Source organism: Pleurodeles waltl, chromosome 10 (genome assembly GCF_031143425.1).
Source record: "Pleurodeles waltl isolate 20211129_DDA chromosome 10, aPleWal1.hap1.20221129, whole genome shotgun sequence".
NCBI lineage: Eukaryota > Metazoa > Chordata > Amphibia > Caudata > Salamandridae > Pleurodeles > Pleurodeles waltl.
In genome coordinates this window covers 748346685-748369392 of record NC_090449.1, presented here as the reverse complement: position 1 = coordinate 748369392, position 22708 = coordinate 748346685, and the positions used below count along the sequence as shown (strand labels likewise).

General features: G+C 48.9%; 1 protein-coding gene across 1 annotated transcript in view; it reads left to right on the top strand.

Annotated features, from left to right (window-relative positions):
• LOC138262451 (phthioceranic/hydroxyphthioceranic acid synthase-like) overlaps window positions 1–22708 on the top strand; it is a 242937-nt gene that overhangs the window by 149806 nt on the left and 70423 nt on the right. The window lies entirely within an intron of this gene.

Here is a 22708-nt window from a genome sequence, read left to right as displayed (position 1 = left end):
TACAGTGGCATGCAGTGCAGTAAAGCTGAGTGGTGTATAGTCCAGTTGAATAAAGTGTCATAAATTAGAGTGCTCTTTCATACAGTAGCGTGGAGTTGCATGTCATAGAGTGTTGAAAAGTGTTGTAGGGTACAGGAGAAGGGAGTGCTATGCAGTGGAATAAAGTGTTGTAGGGTGGAGTGGTGTACAGTAATTTAGAGTGTCATGGAGAGTGGTAGAGTGGGTTGGCATGGGGTGTCATAGGGGCAAACAGCATAGAATGACGTAGAGCGGAGTGGTGTACAGTGAAATAGTGGAGTACTGTGTCATTGAGTGTCAGGAATCCCCAAGGAGCCTCCTGTGTTATCTGCCAGCATCCCCAGGGATTAGGGTTAAATCATATCCCTGTTCTTGGTTAAACCTTCATGTTTCTAATTAAACATAATGTGCTGTGTTACACAATTGTTTTTTATCAATGCTTGTTTTACCAATGCTTGTTTGCTTACGTGAGCAGGTGTAGACATATGCTTCTAATTGGGTGTGGTATAGACATGTGCTTCTAATTGGGTGTGGTGACTCATCCACATGTGGAAACTCAACTGCTTTCCTGATTGGCTATAAATAGGAGAGTGAAGCATGCCTCCCTGCTTGGCTTTGTTTTGCTTCCTGATCTCAGCATCTGATTTGGCAGTCCAGCCCCTGCTGTCATCCTCGTATTCAGGACTTTTGAGAAAATTATTTTCTTCGTTCCTGTACCAGCTGAGACCAGGCATTCCTCCAGCACTCCAGAAAATACTGCAGTATTCTCCAGGGAGTTTGTTCTTTGAGCGTTGCGCTTTCCTAGAACAGCTGATGTATGTCAGACCTCGGATTTTGGTAGAGTGCTTATCTAGATGAGAAAAATGCATTTCTAAACATTCTACGTTATTATTGTAGTTACTTGCCTAAATGTGCTTCAGGAAATCTGCTTGAGCTCAAGTACTAGTGACAGTGCAATTTTAAAAGACCATTTACGTGACTTTTCTTTCTCTAATAGCATAACTCTTGGATTTAAATTGTGTCATTCATGCCTGTGTTTCAGGAATATGCTTTTGAAGGGTTTTTCACACACACAGTGAAACCAAACCAAACTGTGCCACCCTAACTGTTTAAATCCAGAGTGGACATTTGTATTTCTTGGATTGTTGTTGTTCCTTTCAGTTTAACCCTATGCATGCAGGAAAGTTATATGTGATATACTTAATGCCCTTGTTTATCTTTCTTGTGCATGATAAGTGCAACCACAATTCTAATTGTACTGTGCAACAGTGAATCTCTGTGAAGCCAGCCCTAGTGTTGCAGTACTTATTGTTATGGTACTCAGTTTGGGTTGTTGGTAATGTAGTGTTAGTAATTGTGCCAATAGTTATTATTATCCAAGAAAAGTGCTGGAGCATCCCGGTGTCCTTCTACCACTCCCGTGCCCATGTCAGAAATAGAGATTCAGTTTCAAGGAAGTTTAGTGCACTAACTCTACTATCACTCTCTCAACGACTTGCCCCCCGAAGATACATGGTGCCTGTCTGGACCGGCAAGATGTGGAAGTGTTTTGCCTCTTTCTCTTCCACTCTCCCTTTCCTTTAGGGACACCTGCCGGGGTTTCTGTGTCTACCAGGAAGCGCTGAGAGGTGTTCCAGGAGGTCAGGGCATACCATCGCCCTTGCAGACATCCTGCTTTTCAGGTGAGTGGCCCCGTCCCGACATAGAGAAGAATGTAGTAAAGTGGGATGGAGTGGTATAGAGAGAGTTCCATTCAGTGTTGCAGAGTGAAGTGGGGTATAGTAGAGTGGGGTAGGGTGTCATATAGTGGCATTGAGTGGAGTAGAGTGTTGTACAGTAGAGTGTAGGGGGCTTAAAGTTGAGTAAAGTGTCATAGAATGGCATATAGGGGGTCATTCTGACCCTGGCGGTCAGTGTTAAAGCGGCGGCCAACCCGCCAACAGGCTGGCGGTCAAAAAAAGGTAATTCTGACCCTGGCTGGAACCGCCAACACAGCCCGCCACCTTAACACTCCGACCGCCACGGCGGGACACACAAACAGCGCGGCGGTCACCTCCAACAGGCAGGCGGCAGACAATGTACCGCCCACACTATCACAACTCACCAATCCGCCACCTTTTCCGGGGCGGGAGCCCGCCGATAAAAACACGGCGGAAACAGACTACGAACGGGAAAACGCTCACCTATATACACTCCACGAGGACTGCACCTACGACACAGGGGAGGGGGAGGAGAAAAGCTTACATGCACAGACATATGCGACCCCCCCCAACTATCTACACACCAATGCAGAGCACCAAGTCACAGTGACACCACCCAAACCCCCCGGAATAATGCAAAGACATAATTAAAGTGAGAAACAAAATTTATGTATAAAATAGGTTCTTTGAAGTCATGGTAAAATAGCAATATGAATTGTAAAAAATCAAGTAAGAACATTGCGAAACCGATAAACATCGGCAATAAGTCCTGCACAGTCACTTAAATTTCCACTGTCCGTGGGCCAAAGTGTATCAACACATGGGCAAAGCCCACACAGGAGACCTGAGTCCGTTGGAGAGAACACTGCTGGGGCATCAGATGACAAAACTACAGGCACCTCAGGGGGAAGGGAAGGGGGGGCACCTCAGCCACATGAGTCCACAGCGCCAGATGCACGAAGGGTCCACCATGCCCACTGTGCCATCCTGGGGAGTGCAAAGCCACAGTCTCACAAGTCTCTACAGTGGGTGGTCTGCCCACTGTGCCATCCTGGGGAGTGCAGAGACACAGGCCATCAGGTGGATTACAGACTCCACAGGTAATGGAGGAGGCAGGGTGCCCCGAGTGCAGCATGAACACTAGCTCGACACAGAACCGGCACTGTCAATGGGCCAGCGGTGCTTGACAGGAAGGGCCCAGCGGAGCGGTGCTTGAGACGGCGGGGCCCAGCGGTGCGGTGCTTGAGACAGCGGGGCCCAGCGGAGCGGTGCTTGAGACGGCGGGGCCCAGCGGAGCGGTGATTGAGACGGCGGGGCCCAGCGGAGCGGTGCTTGACAGGAAGGGCCCAGCGGAGCGGTGCTTGAGACGGCGGGGCCCAGCGGAGCGGTGCTTGAGACGGTGGGGCCCAGCGGAGCGGTGCTTGACAGGAAGGGCCCAGCGGAGCGGTGCTTGACAGGAAGGGCCCAGCGGAGCGGTGCTTGAGACGGCGGGGCCCAGCGGAGCGGTGCTTGACAGGAAGGGCCCAGCAGAGCAGTGCTCGAGGCGGCGGGGCCCAGCGGAGCGGTGCTTGAGATGTCGGGGCCCAGCGGAGCGGTGCTTGAGACGGCGGGCCCTCTTCAGCGGTGCCTTTCTGCACGGCGGGGCCCTCTTCAGCGGTGCTTGTCCAGTCATTCAAGGGAGCCAGACCTGGCCAGGACTCCCTGCTTAGTCACCCTCCGACCGTGCAGTTGCTGGACCCTTCTGTGACGGAGTCCTGGGCCCGTGGGTGTCCTCCCTCACACCCGGGATGGGGCTTGTGGGGCCCTCCTGGTCCGTGCCCCTGCTGGCTGACTTCTCCGCCCTGCTGCCCTTGCCCTCCTTCGATGAGGCTTTCTGGCCCTTACCTCCCCTGGATGTTGTGGCAGGTGACGGCCCAGGACTTTGCTCCTTGGGGGCAGCCGTGTCAGTCTTCTCGCGGCGGCCCTTGATTTTACGGGTCCTCTTTCCAGGGGGGGGGGGGCTGGCTGTCCCCTTGCTGCTGGCCGATGTATCAGTGCTCGGAAAGGGTGGACTCCAAATCCCGTGCACAATGGTGACACTTGAAGCAGGGCTGGTGGTGGCTGAGATGCTCTTGGGACTCTTAGCAGATGGAGGGGGTGGGTCAGGTGGGGCAAAGAGGTTAAGTTTGGAGAGGTAAAGTTTTTTAGGACCAATGTAAAGGGTAGGTGTAGTGGGTATGGGAGTGGAGGAAGAGGATGTGGTTGTAGGAGAGTCAGGTGTGCTGTCATTGGGTGCAGGTGCTTGTGACGTAGGCTGTCGTGAGGTGGTTGGCTGTTGGGTGGGTGGCTGCCAGCGTTTGTGGGTCTTGGAAGAGGGGGTGACAGACACAGTGGGAGAGGACACAGGGGATGTGTAAATGGCAGTGGGGGTGGTGACTGCACGTGTGCGGACTGTACTGGAGGGTGTGCTGGTGATGGAAGTACTGGCTGATGGTGGTGTGCATGCAGGTGTGAGTGGAGACGTCACAGGGAGGGAGGAGGGAGACGAGGAGGAGGGGGACACAGAGGTGGTAGTTACTGTTGGCATGTCTGCATCTGGGTGTTGCTTGGGTGAATGCTTGTGTGATCTGTGGTGCTTATGTCTGGATGAGCTGCCCTTGGGTGTTGAGGTGTGTGCAGGCTGGTCTGATGGTGTGGATGGGATAGGCTGAGGAACAGGAGACAGAGACAGGGTGGAGGCAGTTAGAAGAGGGAGGCTGGAAACAGGGACAATGGCTGCCGTCAGTGCTGAGGCCAGAGCATTGAACGATCGTTGATGGGCAGCCTGACCCGAATGAATGCCCTCCAGGTATGCATTGCTCAGATGCACCTCCCTCTCTACCCCCTGGATGGCATTCAAAAGGGTAGACTGCCCAACAATGATGGTCTGTAGGAGGTCAATGACCTCCTCACTGAGGGCAGCAGGGGTAACAGGGGCAGGGCCTGAGGTGCCTGGGGCGAAGGAGATGCCCGCCTTCTTGGGCGAGCGGGCACGGAGAGAAGGCTGAGGGGCTGCTGGGAGGGCGGAGCTGGTGCGCTGGGTGGAGGGGGGCCCGGATGTTGCCGCCACCGCTAGGGAGCTCCCTTCCGAGGACGTGTCGGTGTCGCTGGTGTCACCACGGGTCCCCGTTGTGGTGCTCCCCTCGCCCTCCGTATCACTGGTGACCTCGGTGTCTGTACCATGGCCCACCGGGGCCTTGTGAGTTGCAGCTCCCTCGTGCTCCGATGCCAATTCTCCTCCGCCTGATGATGCTAATGCACACATGCACAAGAAGATAAAGAAAAAGGGTGGGGGGAGAAATAAAAACAGGTTGAGTGCATGCATTGTCAACACCGTTGGCGGAGAGGACAGACACAGGAGCCTCATGCACTACGCCGCGCAATCGGGGTACACTACTCAGTACTTGTGACTAGGCCAACAGGTCTATGGACAACAAATGCGCACATGGGTGATGCTGGACCATCGATTGCTGTACTTGGCACCCTACAGAGGTGGTGGGCGGGGGCACAGGGCCATGCCTAAAGGAGGGGACTACACTACAGAAAGCACCATGGCCTAATGTCACCCACAGCCCTCCTCCCCCACCCAGACGCCTCCACTGCGTGTAAAGATAGCAGAATGTGCTGGTACTCACCCCCTTGTGTCTGCTGTGATGTCCTCACGCGCCCATCCAAATCGGGGTAGGCCACCGCCAGGATCCGGGACATCAGGGGGGTCAAGGTACGACTGGCACCCCTCCTACGTTGGGAGGCCATCCCCAGCAGTGACTCGGCGGTCTTCCTAGTCCCGCGGCGGATGTCCTCCCACCTCTTTCGGCAGTGGGTGCCCCATCTGTTGTGGACCCCCAGGGCCCGGACTTCTTTGGCGATGGCACGCCAAATGTCGAGTTTCTGATGGGCGCTGACCTATTTGACATGTACAGGGTGGGAAAGGAAATTTCATCATTTTTCTGCATGTTAGATGTGATTGCCCCCCCCCCAACCTTGCCATGTGGCACATGCTCTCATCTGTCGTGCCTTGCACTCCTCATTCGCTCCCCACCCCACCATCTTACATCCACCATACACAACCCAGGCATAGCCTATTCAACGTGTACCCAGTGTACTTACCTGTTGGTCTGGAGGACCGTAGAGTAGCGCATACTGGGGCAGGACCCCATCCACAAGTTTCTCCAACTCTTCTGAAGTGAAGGCAGGGGCCCTTTCCCCAGTCACAGCAGCCATTGTCTCTTCCAGACCGAGGTCACAGCAGCACTTGCAGTATAGGTCCTCTCCTGTGGATGATCAGGTCTCGAGTGATTAAGCAGATAGAAAATGGGGGTCACGCCCGCGGCGGTGCGTGCCGCGGCGGTGCGTACCGCGACCGCCGGCGCACATCGTCATTGGCTACTGAAACCCATAGGGTTCAATGTTAACCAATGCGCCTTCGCACTGCGGGCTTCGACCGCCACGGTGTGCCACGCCAGCGCGTTGACCTCACATCCCACTGTCACACTTCTCAGGTCAGGCAGCCGCCATTACAAGGGCCCACATGGCTTAATCCCTACTGCGTCACACAGGCCTAGGCCTTGCATTGCCACTCATACAAGCCTTTCAATGCATAGCGATTCGTGTACTGTGCAAGCTGTGTGAACGTACCTGTGGGTTGCTTGACTCTGTACTCCATGTTCTCCTTCCTAGGCATCGTCCGCTGGGACTTGCGAGGAGAAGGATGAATCCTCCCGTGTACCGACCGCTGGTGGACCTGTCGACAATGGAAGAACGACACATTATACTTCGATACCGACTTGACCGAGCCACTATACATAAACTGTGTGCCCAGCTGGAGCCAGACCTGATGTCCCCCATCCGCCAACCCACAGGAATTCCCCCTCTGGTGCAGGTTCTGTCAGTACTCCATTTTTTGGCAAGTGGGTCTTTTCAGACAACAGTGGCCATGTCATCAGGGATGTCTCAGCCTATGTTTTCTAAGGTTTTGTCCAGAGTGTTGTCTGCCCTGATGAAATGCATGCGGAGATACATTGTTTTCCCTGAGGAGGGTGATTTGGCCACTGTGAAGGGTGATTTCTATGCCCTTGGACATATCCCCAACATCATTGGTGCCACTGATGGGACCCATGTGGCTTTAGTCCCCCCAAAAGACAATGAGCAGGTGTACAGAAAGAGAAAAAGTTATCATTCGATGAATGTCCAGGTGGTCTGTTTGGCTGACCAGTACATCTCCCATGTAAATGCCAAGTTCCCTGGGTCAGTGCATGACGCGTATGTCATGCGAAATAGCAGCATCCCTTATGTGATGGAACAGCTACAGAGACACCGTGTGTGGCTAATAGGTGACTCAGGTTACCCCAACCTGCCTTGGCTATTGACCCCAGTGAGGAATCCCCGGACCAGGGCAGAGGAACCGTACAATGAGGCCCATGGGCGAACTAGGAGGATTATAGAACGGACCTTCGGGGTCCTGAAGGCCAGGTTTAGGTGCCTGCATATGACAGGTGGATCCCTAATGTACTCACCAAAGAAGGTGTGTCATATCATCGTGGCCTGCTGTATGCTTCACAATCTTGCATTGCAACGCCAGGTGCCTTTCCTGCAGGAGGATGGTCCAGATGGTGGTGTTGTAGCAGCTGTGGAGCCTGTGGAGAGTGAAGAGGAGGAAGACGACGGGGACAACACGGACAACAGGGACACAGTTATACAACAGTATTTTCAGTAGCACACAGGTAAGAATCACCCACGCCATTTTACATTTACTTCTGGCCTCCTGCATCTCTACTTTCTGTGTTTCCCCCAGTTCCTTTTAACTGATTTTTGACTTTCCCTTCCCTTTTCAGAGCTGCATGACCCACTGCGTGACTTCTGCTTTGTTTGCCCATGGACTAATGCTTATTGACATTGGTATGTTGTCATCACAATGTAACTGAACATTATTGCACCGTTATGTGTAATACATTTGATAAGAATACAAGCAGACTCCTGATTTTTGAAGTGCAATTAGTGATTTATTTTAAGTGCTACATATAGGTCCATGATAGTAAAACGGTGATGGGTGGGGGTGGAGTAATGTCCATGGCAGAGTCCAGTTCTCAGTCTCACAGGTGCATTGTCCATATGCCTGTGGAAGGATGGAGCAGGAACTGTTTAAGGTTTGACAGGGTGACGATGTGGGACAGTGGGATGACATCAGGGGGTATCTTATGCTGGCGGGGGTCTTGGCATCCTACTCTGTCTTCTTGTGTGATCTCAGGTTCCGCTTGCGGGGTGGTTGATCTTCAGCCGGAGGTGGGGTTCTGGTGGCCTGTCGTTGTGTGGGGGCCTCCTGTCCACTAGCGCCGGCGGAGGTGGTAGGCTGTTCGTGGTCCTGGCTAGTGACAGGGGCCCTTTGTGGTGCCACATGGTCCCGCAATGTGGTGACTATCTGGTTGAGGGCCAGGACGATGGTCCCCATTGCGGAACCAATGTTCCTGAGTTCGTCTCTGAACCCCATGTACCATTCCTCCTGCTGTGCCTGGATCTCCTGGAACCTGGCCAGTACCGTCGCCATCGTCTCCTGGGAGTGGTGGTATGCTCCCATGATGGTGGTGAGGGCCTCTTGGAGAGTCGGTTCCCTGGGCCTGTCCCCCCCCTGTCGCACAGCAGCCCTCCCAGTTCCCCTGTTTCCCTGGGCCTCTGTCCCCTGGACAGTGTGGCCACTACCACTGCCCCCAGGTCCCTGTTGTTGTTGAGGTGGTGGGTTACCCTGGGTGCCCTGTAGTGGTAGACACACCGCTGCTTGACCTGTCCTGGAGACAGAGGCATGGGCCCGCTGGGTGGGAGCTGTGCTGGTATTCCCAGAGGGGGTTGGGTCTGCTGTGGCCTGTGTCTGTGTGTGGGGAACCGACTGTCCAGAGGTCCCCGATGGTCCGGGCTGGTCATCAGGTTCTAGGTCGACAGAACTGCTGTCATCACTGGGGGCCTGTTCTGGGGGTGGGATGGACAAATCTGGACCCTCCTGGCCGGTGTGTTGGCGTTCGGGGCCCTGCAGGGGTAAAAGAGTATGGTTATTGCTTCTGTGTGTGCCATGGCGTGCGATTTGTGGGTGCCCTTGTCCCCCAGTGCTGGCATTCCCTTGTGGGAGGAGTTGTGAGGGTGGTTTGTGGGGGGGGATTGGTATGTGCAGTGGTCATGCTTAGGTGATGGGTGTCCATGGTTTGTGTTGGCATTCAGGGCTTGGTGTTGGGTTGGGTGGGTTGTGCTGGTGAGACATTGGCAGGGAGGATGTGTGTTGGGGGTGAGGGTGGGGGTGTGGGTTGGCATGCTGGTGGTTGGGGGGGGGTGAAGTAGTTGAGAAGAAACTTACCAGAGTCCATTCCTCCGGCTACTCCAGCGAGGCCCGCAGGATGCAGGATGTTCAAGACCTCTTGCTCCCATGCTGTGAATTCGGGTGGAGTGGGTGGGGGTCCGCCGCCAGTCTTCTGCACAGCTATGTTGTGTCTTGACACCATCGACCGCACCTTCCCCCGTAGGTCGTTCCAGCGCTTTCGGATGTCTTCCCGATTTCTGGGATGCTGTCCCACAGCGTTGACCCTGTCGACGATCCTTTGCCATAGCTCCGCCTTCCTGGCTATTGTGGTGTGCTGCACCTGTATGCCGAAGAGCTGGGGCTCTACCCTTATTATTTCCTCCACCATGACCCTAAGTTCTTGGTCCGAGAACCTGGGGTGTCTTTGAGGTGCCATGGGGTGGTGTGGATGAGGTGTGGGGTGCTGTTTGTGGTGATGTGAGTGGTGGTGTGTGGTGATGTGTGCGTAGATGTGGTGTGGGTGATGATGTTGGGTTCCTGTGTGTGTTGTGGTTTGCGTTTCCTGTGCTCTCTCTCTGTGTATTGCGCCTTGTCTCTGAATTTCGATTCATGGGGGTTTGTGGGTGATGTGGGTGTGTGTTTTATATGGTGATGGGTGTGTGGGAGTGTTGTGTGTATGTGTATCAGGTGCGTGTATTTTGAATTGTCCAATGTGGCTGTGTTTTGTATGTGTGTGTGTATTTTGAGCGCGGCGGTGTGTACCGCCAATGGAATACCGCGGTTGAAAGACCGCCGCGTGGATTCGTGGGTCGTAATGGCATGGGCGTGTTTGTGTTGGCGTGACGGTGGAGGTTTGGTCATCTCCAGTTTTTCGCTGACCGCTGATGAGGCGGCCTTCCGTGGATGTCGGGTTTTTGGCGGGTTGGCAGTTGCGGGTCAGAATGACCGTGGCGGTTTACCGCAGTCGCGGCGGTGTTATGGCGGTCTTCTGACCGGCGGTAAGCGCCTTTTACTGCCGAGGTCAGACTGACCGCCATAGTGTATTAGAGCCTTGTGGGTTGGAGTTGCATGAAGTCCAATAGGGTGTCATAAAGAGGAGCTGCATAGAGTGAATTTTCAAACAGTGGTGTGGAGTGTGGTAAGGTGTAATACAAAGGAGTGCAGTGGAGTTGAGTAGAGTAGTGTAATACTGTAGAGTAAAATATGATAGAGTGGTTTGGCATCTTCTAGAGCTGGATAGCCTGGAGTGGAGTACAGTGGAGTGACATGTCATACAGTGAAGTAAAGTGTCAGAGTGGAGTAACGTTGTGCAGTAGACTGGAGTGTAATGTCAGAGAGTGTCGGAAAGTGGTGTAGAGTGGAGTGTCATAGAGTGGATTTTACTGTTGTAGAGTGGCATAATGTAGAGTAGAATAGCATGTGGAAGAGTTGGGTGGCATTGAGTAGCATAGAATGGAGTGGTGTAGAGTCAAGTTTTGGAATACAGTGGAGTAGACTGGAGTTGTATGTTGTAGAGTGTAGTACACTGAGGTAGAGTGGCAAAAAGTGGTCTGACTAGAGTGGAGTACAATGTTGTACACTGGCATTGACTTCAGTAGACTGTTGGGTGGAGTGCTATACAGTGAAGCATAATGTGTTAGAGTGGAGGGGTGTACAGTGAAGGAGAGTGTCATAGAACAAAGTGGAGTGGTATACAGTTGAGTGGCATACATTGGAGTGGCAGAGTGGAGCGGTGTAGAGTGGAGCGGCATAGACTGGAGTAGTGTAGATTGGAGTGGCATAGTGTGGAGTACCATGTCATAGTATATGGTGAGTAGAGTTGATTGGTGTGCCGCAGAGTAGCACAGAGTGCAATAGAGTGAAGTGGCATAGACTGAAGTGATGTATAGTGGAGTGATGTGTAGTAGAGTGGCGTGGTATAGAGTGGAATAGCATGGAGTAGAGTAGTATAGAGTGGAGTGGCATAGAGTGGAGTTGCATAAGGTGGAATAGCAAAGAACAAAGCAGCATACAGTGGAGTGGATTAGACTGGAGTGGCATAGAGTGAAATAGCATACTGTGAGAAATTCATCCTTTTTGCCCTTATCACCCTCAAAATTCTTGACCGATATTGGTGGTTACTGACTCTGACGGTAGGCTGGGCACTGCTAAACAATCCCAGGGTTAGTGCTCTGTGTAAAATGGTCTGTGTAAAAATGTATATGCAAACTAGACATAGTTATAATTGGATCTGACAGCCTACCTATAAGTCCTAGTATATTGTAAGGCATGTAGGTTTAGGGTCCCCAGGGAAGATAGGGAACCCCTGGGTGCACTGCTGTGGTCCCTGGTGCCATTGTAAAGGCAGGCCAGCCTTGCTAACTGCTTTTAAGTTAAAACTAACCCCAAATTCAACTTTGGAATTAAAAGTACTTCCAAAGTCTCCAACTACCTTATTTATGCATATGTCACCCATAAGGTCTGTCCACATGGTTGGTTGCAGTGTAAATACAAGAAGGGACCTTATAAAAGATGTTTTATAAGCCCTGGTGAGGGGAAAAACAGCCAAATTCATTTTCCCCATCTTAGTCAATCTGCTCCATAAGCTAACATTGGGAGACTTTATTTTAAAATAGTAAAGTCTTATTTCTAATAGAGATGAGCTACATATTCATGTTTGGTACCATATTAAATGTTATAATGAATCCAACAACTTACCAATCTTGAATTTAATATAACTAGCACAGGGAAATGATTTTAGAACTATTTTTGAAAGTTACCCAATGTAGCCCTGTAGTGCCTTTTCCTGATTGGTCGGCCTCTGACAGTCTGAGATAGGCGGCCTAAATGAGGTGTGAAGTGGCCTGGCTGAGACAAAGGAAGCATCTGGTGGGCGAGAACTGCTGCAGCAGATGGCAGATCAGTATGGGGGAAGAAGAACCAAACTGGACTTCAAAGGCGAGAAAACCACTTGGGACACAAACTGGACCTCCCCCATTTCCTGCTCCCCCAGACAGATTGAAGCCCCACTGATTAGATTAAGAGAGGTGTGGGAAGGGGTGTGTTAAAGGAGATGTAGCCACACCAGTAGGTTGACTCAGCTAGATCTAACCTCCAAGGATGAATTTCTGCCATCTTGGATTTATAGAGAATGTTGCTTTCTGGGATTGATTTTTGCCACACTTCACAGAAAGTGGTCACCCCAGAAGGTGGTGTCTCCACCCCATTGGACAAGAGCACCCCCTGCTTCCCACCCCAGGAGCAAGGATAAATATGGCTGAGCTGCCCCACAATTGAGATCCCTGCTGGAAGAAGATAATGGAGAAGAAGGACTGCCCTTTTGGACCCCTGGCCTGCACCCAGAGAACTGCACTCACAAGGACTGTACCAGGTTCACACTTTGGGATTCACAAGACTTTATTTTGCTTCTGCAACTCCAGGAGTGGCGTCTCTGTAAGCCCTAAAACTGTACTATGCTTGGCACTTCAACCACATTTGTAAATCCCTAGTAAATGGTACCCCTGGTACCTAGGGCATGGGTACTGAAGAGGGCTCCCCGGAGCAACAATTCTGCCACTCTGAGAGGCCCCACACCAGATTAATGCAGACTGCATCTGCAAGTGTGTGACAAGGTGTATCCAAAGTAGCAAACTCAACATGACACACACCAAGAGTGCCATGCCCATTAACACTGCATGCAATATAGGTAAATCACCCTTCTGGCAGACTTTGCAGCCCTAAGGCCAGGTGCACTATAATGCATGTGAGGGCATAGGTGTGCATGAGCAAATATGCCTCTACTGTGTCTTTGCCAATTCTTAGACATAGTAAATGTACAGGGAAGCCATAGCAAATGCATGTGCTGGGCACTGGTCATTACGAGTTCCCTAGCTACACAATGGCTTCTATGAACCCTTGGTTGTTTGGTATCAAACAACCCAGAATAATAAACCCACACTGATGCCAGGGGTGGATTAATTATAGGATGTACCCAGAGGGCACCTCAGAGGTGCCCCCTGCAAAACCTAACAGCCCTGGCATGGTTGCTGACTGGTCCTAACCAGCCTGCCACCACCAGACACGATTCTGGCTTCCTGGGATGAGAGCCTGTGCTCTCACAACACCAGAACACAAAGCCTTTCCTGGGCAGAGGTGTCACACCTCCTCCCCCAGGCAGGCATCCTTCACCAGTGGTCAGCTTCAAAGGCTTTGCCGCCTTTGAAATCTTACCTCCACCTCTGCTGCTAGCAACAGATGGCCGTCCATGGTTTTAACCCCTCTTTAGGTGGGAAAACGGGTGAGAAACCTACCAAGAATATGAGGAGTGGCCATCCTCAGCCTCCGCCACCCCTCAGGTGTGGGAGGTGAGGTGACCACTCAATTTAATTTTCCTCCATCTTGGATGGTAGGAAAATTGCCAATCAGGGTAGGAGATGTGACCCCTTCCCACAGGACGTGGTCACTTAGTGGATGTAGCCACCTTAAGGTAGGTGATCCATTGGCCACTACCAGGTACTCCCCCTAATGCCCCCTAAATACAGTGTTTAGAGGGCATCCTTAGACCAAGACCTCAAATTTGACAGACATAAAGAAGTCCTGGACAAAGAAGACCCAAGGCACGAGAACTGAAGTCCTGTTGCAGAATGAAAAAGGTGCCAACCCCTGACTGCTGCCCTAAGGACTCAACAATCACCGCTGAGGAGTCTATTTAAGTGACCAGCTGATGCCCAATGACCTAGTCCCAGCATCCCAGCCAAAATCCGTACAACAGCCCTTGGGGACAAAACTCACAACTGTGCCACATTTGGTGGTACTAGGACTTGCTAAGGCAGTGGCCTACTAATACTCGGGGTACCAGACCCCCAACATCGGACACCAAGAAGCAAAGTCCACACCAGACTTCCAAAAGCCCTGAAGCAAGCACCAGTCAAGGGACTTCAGGACACCAAGAACCACCATTTCCCCGAGTGGCCCTGCTGACCTGCAATCAACCCTCCAATTTGCCTGCCCCTGACTGCACGGACTCCAAGATGCACAATGCCTGGCTGACCTATCTGCACTGCACTCAGCCTCCCTGGTCCCTTCACCGACCAACCAGTTGTGCTCTAGTGGTCCCCAATCCCTTGCGACCTCCACCCTCCAAGGGGACCCGGCGGACTTACTTTTAAGTCCCTCTGTGCAGTGTATTTCCAAGTGGCCTCCTTTTCCTTTGTGTGCCAGCTCATATACCTTCACCCACTGCTCTCACAGGACCCGATAACCGGTCGAACTTCTCTGGCTGGCCCAAAGGACCTCTCAATGACCTTGACCTAAAAACAGAAGTTGACACATCTGAGAGCTTTGCCTGTTTTTATATGCATTTTTAAAGATTTTTCTAATTGATTCCTATGGTGCATAAGTGCACACAAAAACTGAACACTGAGGCCCGTATTTATACTTTTATTAGTGCCGCATTTGCGCCGCTTTTTGATGCAAAACGGCGCAAACCTACAAAATACAATGGTATTTTGCAAGTTTGCGCCGTTTTTGCGTCAAAAAACGACGCAAATGCAGCGCAAAAAAAGTATAAATACGGGCCTGAAGTACTTACCATATATCGGTGATCTTGTTCTTAAACATTTTATGAAAATCTGAAGTATTTTTGTGAATTGGCCTCGAGTTATTCTTCGAGTGTGTGTCAACATTTATTGATACTGTGAGTACAGCAAATGTGTAGCACATCTCCTGGATTAACCTCACTGCTTGCCCACATTGCCACAAAAATAGAGCAATAGCTGGTTTATTTTTTACCTCTGTATACTAAAGTGGGGTTGCTCGGACTCTCTGTCTAGTCCACGTCATTTTCGTGCACTGTATAGAGAGCCAGCCTCCTACAGATGCATAGTGAAATGAATCCTTTTGTAAGAAAGAAACAGGAAACTGAAAAAATACAAGCTGGAAATAAAAATTGCAATCATTGAAACCAGCTTGGTTTTGGAAAGATGCTGTGGTTGACAATAAGGAGGTGGCCATCTTGGATTCATAATTAAAGTTCACCATAATACCTGTACTGTGAGTTGCTGGTGAGGAGTTAGCTATTGGAAAGACAGAAGCAGTGTGTTTACAACAGTTGGAGCTATTGGTAAGTGTCTTCATGAAATGTAGTGTGATTTTCCTCCTGCTCCTTCTCCATATCTCAATTAAACGTAGCCCTGGCACAGACACGCTGCAGTTGCTCCACTGGCACATCAGAGGTGCTCCAAAGTCAAGCCTGTCTGCACACATCTGCCACAACTGGGACCAGGGTCCACCCATTGATTCTCCTAGCCAGGGTGATATACCCCTCTACTCAGCTTCAACCCTTTGCCAGAGGACTCGGGAGCCATATCTTTCATCCAGTAAGTCCCAATCAGTTATTTCCAGCTATTACTACTGTGATTATAATATGGCAGTCAGGTCTGTTGCTCCTGAAACTGAGATAAAAGCTAACACCTCCCACTCTGACTCTTCTAGTTACAACTGCAAGGCTACAACTATGTTGTACCTACATACTGATTCTTTAATATTAACTGTCGTTCCCTTGTGAAGCATCAGTTGGAAATATTCAACTATGTAATGGACAAGTCACCTGATGTTGTTTTTTTAACAGTAGCCTGGATCAGTGACGGTTCCACACCCAACATTACTGCTGTACTTCCTGCCAACTACCACATAGTGAGACAGGGCTGATTGGATAGGAAAAGGGGGTAGGGTTGCTATCATCTTTAGGGCACACTTCCAATGTAGAATCCACAAACTGCCCCTCTCAAACTGTGAGGCTATCTTTTTCTCTTTTGGCATAACAAAAAAAGTCACCTTTTCTGGTTCTCTGATAAAGCACCCTTCTAGGTTGAGCTGGTAGCTGAGGCTCTTTGTTGACAGAATCCCTTTCCTTTCTCCTTGTTAAATGTTCTAACTCACTATTTAGGTGATCTTAATATCCATTTTGATTTTCCAAACTGTAGCTTTGCCTCTTCGTTGGTGGATGGATGACTTTAAGGCCCTGAATGTCTGTCTACTAAACCACACCCCCACTCATGCAGCAAGTCCTCTACTTGATCCTTTTTTTCTAATTTAAGGGGTGTGTCTGTATACTGCCTGATCCCATTGGTGTGGCCTGATCACTATGCTCTACCATTCTCCATTCCTTCTGACATTCTCCCCAAGGCCCAGTCACTCGGGCATGTCATCAGGTTAAGGCATTGGTTCCAATTTAATTCCACCCCTGTTAGCTCACTTCCTATAGCCTTGGTACCTGAGCTGGGATGATAGGCGGACACCAACTCACATTCTATTGATTCTTAGGTCAGGTTGTCTCTTGATTCTGTGCTTCCTCTAAAATCCAGGACCAATTATAGATATCTCTCTCCTGCCCCCTTATTTAATGACACTCCATGTGAGCTCCAACATAATTGCAAGCTTTTAGAGAGGATCTGGCACAAAACCTGTTGTGAGGAGAACAAGCTGAAATATAAGTAGGCTCTAAGTAAATACCGCTCTGCCTAGGTCCGCTCTAACTCTGATAAAATCACCTTGGCTGGCTTTTTTCGTGAAAAAGTGCCCAACATATAGGCCTCTTTTTTTCCAAGTCTTTAGTCTTCCTCTACCCTCCTACAGACAAAAAATAGAGCAGTTCCACCCATCACTCTGTCCAGCTCGCTGAACTCCTTTGCCCCTTTTGATCTCCCTGGATTTGTTTCTTTATGGAGTTCCATCAAGCTGGTTCTTCCTTTGATCCTCTCACTTCTGCCTAATTTAACAAATTGCCCCCCCAAATCTTTCACATTGTAATGTATCTTCTGAAGTCTTCATTATCGGAAGGAATTGTTCCCAAAATCTGGAAACATGCAAAGATAATTCCTCTTCAGAAGAAACTTGAGCTTGATGCATTCAACTGGGCAAACTATCATTCGATTTCGCTTCTGCCTCTATTTGCAAAAATCTTGGAAAAGCATGTAAATCAACAATTTCTGCTTTTGCAGAAGCCAATGGTCTCCTCTGCCCCTCTCAATCTGGGTTCAGAACTGGTTATAGCACTGAATCAACCCTGCTTGTAGTCACTGAATATCCCAGGCTTCAACTTGATAGGGGTGACACTGCAGCTCTGGTCTTATTAGATGTTAGCACAGCATTTGATGGGGTCTTGCACCAGCTGCATCTTCATAGACTAGGGGACATGGGTATTCAAGATCTGGCCCTTGCTTGGTTAACATCATTCGTAGAAGGCTGCTCTTTCCAATTCTCCACTAAAAAGCATCCATCAAAATCCTTCCCACTATCCTCTGGGTTCCAAAGATCGCGTTCAGTCTGACCCTATTTAACATTTATGTGCATCCCTTGGCTGATTTGGTGAAACTTTTGGTCTTTCTCTGTTTTCCTATGTGGATGATACCCAGATCATTGTTTCTCTTTTTACCACTGATGACTGCATTTCTGATGCCCTTAATTCTTACCTCACGAAGGAGGCAACTAGAATGAACTATAACTCAGTCAAGCTTAATAGAAATTAATCTGAAATCGTGCTGGTGGGTAACCGACCTTGTCTCTGGGGTACCCATCACTGGCCTGATGCTCTGAGTGCTGCCCTAGCTCCTGTCTTAGTGGTTAGGAACTTAGGCCCTCATTACGAGGCTAGCAGCCTTGAGACCACCGACCCCGCATGATGGTCAGACTGCCACACTCCAGGCGGTCTCACCGCCAAATGACGACCCTGGCGGTCAGACTACCAGGGGACCAATGTCAATGCTGGCAACAAGGTTCCTAATGGGCTAGCGGCGGGTGGACTCGTGATCAGCCACAGTGGTGCTAAACTCAGTGATGCTGCGCTGATCATGATTCCTGTTTCTGCCAGCCTTTCCATGGCGTGGTCCCTGTCATGGAAAGTCTGATGGAAACACAGTGCAGCGGGCACAGGGGGGACCCTGCACTACCCATGCCCATGGCATAGACAGTTCAGGCCTCCCCTGTCTAGCACCCACGGAATGTGCACAGTCTGCTTTGCAGACTGTGCACATTCTGTGGTGCTAGGGTGCTACGGTATCGGCCTCGGCTCCATTAAGGGAGCCGAGGCCGATACCGAAGCACTGTTCCCCTCTGTCTGACTGGCTGGAATGTCACAATATGATGTTCCCACTGATCAGCCCGGCTGGAACATCGTAATACAACTGGGTGGGTGGAGGGGGTAGCCAGTATAAAGACTGCCTCCTACCTGCGGCTTCGGCAGTCGGAGTATTCTGACCACCAAACTCATAATGAGGCCTTAATGCTTTTGGTTAAATGACAAACTTCTGCTGAATCACCCAATCACCAAGGTAGCCTCCACCTGTTTCCACCTGTCTCCACAGTGTTCTTAAGTGGCCAAAATAAAATACTTTGGGTGCAACCTTCTCTACTCAAAAGCCGGTAATTCAGGTCTCAGTCATCCCCAGGCCGGACTGTGGAAATATTCTCTATTTAGGATCCTCAAAAGCTTCCCTTAGACACCTTGAAGTAGTTCAGAATGGCTCAGCCTGGCTGCTGTTTCATCTCCCTAAGCACTGTCTGATCTCTAATCTCCTGTGTGACTTCTGCTGACTCCCCGTTGAGAAGCAAATCCAATTTAAAGCCTTGTGCTTTATGCACAAGGCTATGTGGAAATGAGAGTACACTCTATCTCAGATCCTTGGTGTCTCCTTACTGCCCCAGATTACTTCTTCATGCTAGCCATCTCAATTTTTCTACTGTTCCCAGATTCACGAGGGTCACATAAAGTGAGAAGTTCTTCTCCTACCTGGGTTCCAAATTATGGAATTCTCTACCTCACTCTCTGAGAGTGTACACATTTTTCTGTAGTTTTCAGAAACTTTAAAAACCTAAAGCCCTCATTATGACTTTGGCGGTCCCATCACAAGACCGCCAATGCCGTCATGGATCCCCTGCCATGAAAAGGCTGGCAGAAAGTGGGGTTGTAATCAGCCAGGTGGCGCTGAGTTCAGTGCTGCCCTGCCTGGTTACAACCCCAAATGCTGTCACCATGTCAGGAACCATGTTCCTGGCAGGGACGGTGGTCGTTAGGCGGGTCCACCCACCAAGCTTGTAATTTGGTGCTCGGAACGCCTGGAAACCTAATAATAATAACAATAATCATTCTAATAATAGTAGTAATACAAATAATAACAATAATAATAATAATGTTAGCCCAGCAGACGCTCTGGCATGATATGTCACCCCCATTCAGAATTCAGACCTCAGAGAGTCGCTTAGCCTGGAATGATAACTGCTGCTGCATGCCCACATAGAGATGAAAGCTAACATGACATGCTCCTCAGGAAACTTCATTACCAGCCCTCAATGAACTCCCACAGTTTGAAAGGTCCCAGGAAACGACTCTTAAGGATCTTGGGGTAAAGGAGGTGTGTGTAGGTTGGGGTAATAGTGACAACTCTAAGAACAAGGAATCAAAAGATTTATCCCTCATCGCATGTTTATATTCAAAAGTAGGTGAAGGCTTAGCCTTTGAGTTTCCAGGCGAGTAACCTAACCAGTTGCCTATATTTCATCCATCTGTAGCACTCCACAGAGCATAATAACAGTCAGGTACCACATTCAGGCATCCAACAACTGAGAATAACACCAGAATTAGCAGGTCAGAAGTTAAAATGACAAGCCCTAAACTGAGTAATTTCCTGTTCCAAGATTGTACCTTGCTAGATAATGTCCTCAACAGGTATGCACTAAATATTAAACGTTTGTGCCAAAGTCATAATTTGGTTATACCACTCCTGATGCAGAATCAAGATGTTCCAAACTGGATTCAGAAACCTTTAAAAACGTTTGGAAAGGCTGGAACAGCTGACTTATTTCCACAGCAAGGCGCATATTTTCTATATCATGAAACAGTCCTACTCGGTGTCAGGAATCGAATTAGTGACACATAGCGTTTGCCAATGGATTTGTATGGTGACTGCTAAGGAAAAAGCAGAGAGAAACTATTTTGAATAAGCATACTTTATGTATGGCTAATCAGGTGAATAGGATTTTTAACATTTTATATGTCTAGATAAATCTTGAGTGCCTGTGAAAACCAATGTATTTCTGAGCACTGAACTCCCAGGTCAAGTTATGAGATTCTCGCGCTGCCATCTGTTGGAAAGAAATAATAATGCAATGAATAAATCAGTTAGCCTAGTAGTGCTTTAAGCCGAGTGTTGAGTCCATCAGAGAGAACTTAACTGAGGGAATGTCTCCGAAGATGACCAAGCTCATCTGTGTAGCTCTGATCCCCTACCACATATTATTTAGTAATTCTGCACGTCTGACTGCAATTCGGTACTGGGATAAAGTGCGCCACAAAAGATTGAGTGATCCTGAGGTTAACAACCCCCATTTTGAGACGTAACAGCCCTCCAGTGATGACTGGTTGCAGTGGGGCTGATTTTCTCCAAGGGGGCTGTTGTGCTTTCTCCACATATGTACGTTTATGGGGAGAAAAGTGTTAAAATGATGGACGTCATTTTAAGTCAAAAGCGACCTCTGGCTAGCCCCTTGCGACCCCTGGCACTGTCTTTTCGACCCCTGGCCTCAGAGGTAGCAACATTAGTGCCAGGAGCGCAATGGCGTCGGGTGAGGCTACTTTGTCGATGTTTTCTATCATGTTTCATTACACTAATAGTAAATATTGTTTAATGATGCCCTATTAGTGTAATAAAATACAATTAGCTGGACTGTGCTCCCCACCGCCCACACACACACATCCGGCACCTGATGTAAGTAAAACATTATTTTAAATGCATGTTCTGTGTGTGCTGGAGGGTGAGTGTGTGTTTGCGTGAGAGAGTGTGTGTAAGTCTAAAGGTGTGTATGTGTAAGCATGTGTTTGTGAATGAAATAGAAGGTCAAAGGGCGTGTGATGTTACTTCCGCTACCCCTGGCATTGTGGTGAATTGACGCTCATTGTTAAACCACAAGATTACAAATGATATTCATTTATCGTTTTTATTTGAATAAATGTAAACAACATTTTATAACATTTATGTTTAATAAGCCACTGCTAAGTTCCACCCAAATATTTCGCAAAACTCATTGGGATGTCCCATTACTTTACAGGCTCACAATATCTTTCTCACTACTGCTCTTCAATTAGTTTCATAGCCTTTACAATTTATAGAGGGAAAATATCTTTAAGTGTCCAGGACTTCATCCTTCTCGTAATTAGATATTATTCAAATCTTCCTTTTATCTAATTCTCTTTTTTCTTTTGTGACAAGGCTTCACATATGGTTGGGTAATAGTGATCACTGATAAAATATTGATGGAGCGTGTTGATCTCTTGCACAGAAAATTGCACTTCACCAGTATGTCTTCGCATTCCTTTTTTCATTTGCAATTTACGTTTACAATTATAAATCCTGGTGGGCCATCTGCTCGTTCTCCTAATTAAGGAGTGTTCAATTTCTAATATTTTCTGTTTTATACTAATAACTTCCAGTCGTATTTCCCGCGCTAGTTGTTTTATCGCATGAGGACGTCTGTACCCCCAATGGTGATGTGGCTGAAATATGAAGAAGTAGAGAAAAAATAATCTTTGCAGATTTTAGACGCTGAGCACTGTTCACTCTGGAGACGTATCTGAAAATTTAAACGGGAACTTCTGCTCAGCTGACATATGTGATTCTTGTTTATTTATACCCGTCAGGACCCAATGATAAGAAGATGTAATGGTGATTCTGACAAATCGCTTATTGTTGCCGAAAAACGTATCTAGAACAGGTAACAAGAGAGAGGACAAAAGGGCATTGGGATGCTGTTAACATTATAAGGTTGTTAAAAACTTGGGAGTATTCCTTTCCTATCATCTGTATAGCTTTCATCAGTGCTTAATTTGTGCTTGTTGTTTCCCGTGCTGAGCACCGGCACTTATTTTTGCAGGCCGGGACTTATTCTTCTGCCTCAAGCATTTGCTGCGAGCAAAAGACACAGACGGAGGATGGGGAAAAACGAAAATGCGTCACAATGGGAGAAAGCAGGAAGCTGCTAGAGTGAGCTGGAGGGGAGGGAGTGGCTTTATATGGATTGAAGTTGCCCGAGATGGCTTTAGGATTACCCTACCGTAGTATTCCGTGTTCCAACATTTATTTGCAGCAGCTGCGGGCTTTGAGCACGGTCACGTTTTTATTTAGAAATTAAGCACTGGCTTTCATACTATTGAAGTCTAAGGGTGGATTATGCACATAAGAATCGGCACACCCTATCTGCCCCGTAGGCTTCTTTTTTAAGCATGATATTTTTATGCTGAGTGGTCCGTTTTCTGCTGTCCTAAAATCTTGAAGCTGTTAGGTGAACCTACCCAGCTTCAGTCGACAAGTCCAATGAGACATACCTTTACTGAAAGAGTCTATGAGTACATGCCTCACTCCTGCATTTCTAGCAAGGGTCATTGGAAATGTGGAGTCAGGTAGTTCTTCTGTTCATGTCTGGGGTATCTAAGCGGTTGACGCATAGTGCATGTCTATTCTCATTTGATTCATTCTCATAATTAAGTACTGCAACTAGGGAGAGAAAGGATGAAGTAATGTCACAGTTAGCTAATGGTAATCTTCATTACTCCGAATCAAAGTCCTCATTATTATAATCTTGTGTTCTCTCCCACATGATCCTTTCCACATGCACATTACCACACAGCTAGTTCTTTGATTGCACAGTAGGATTGCTAGAG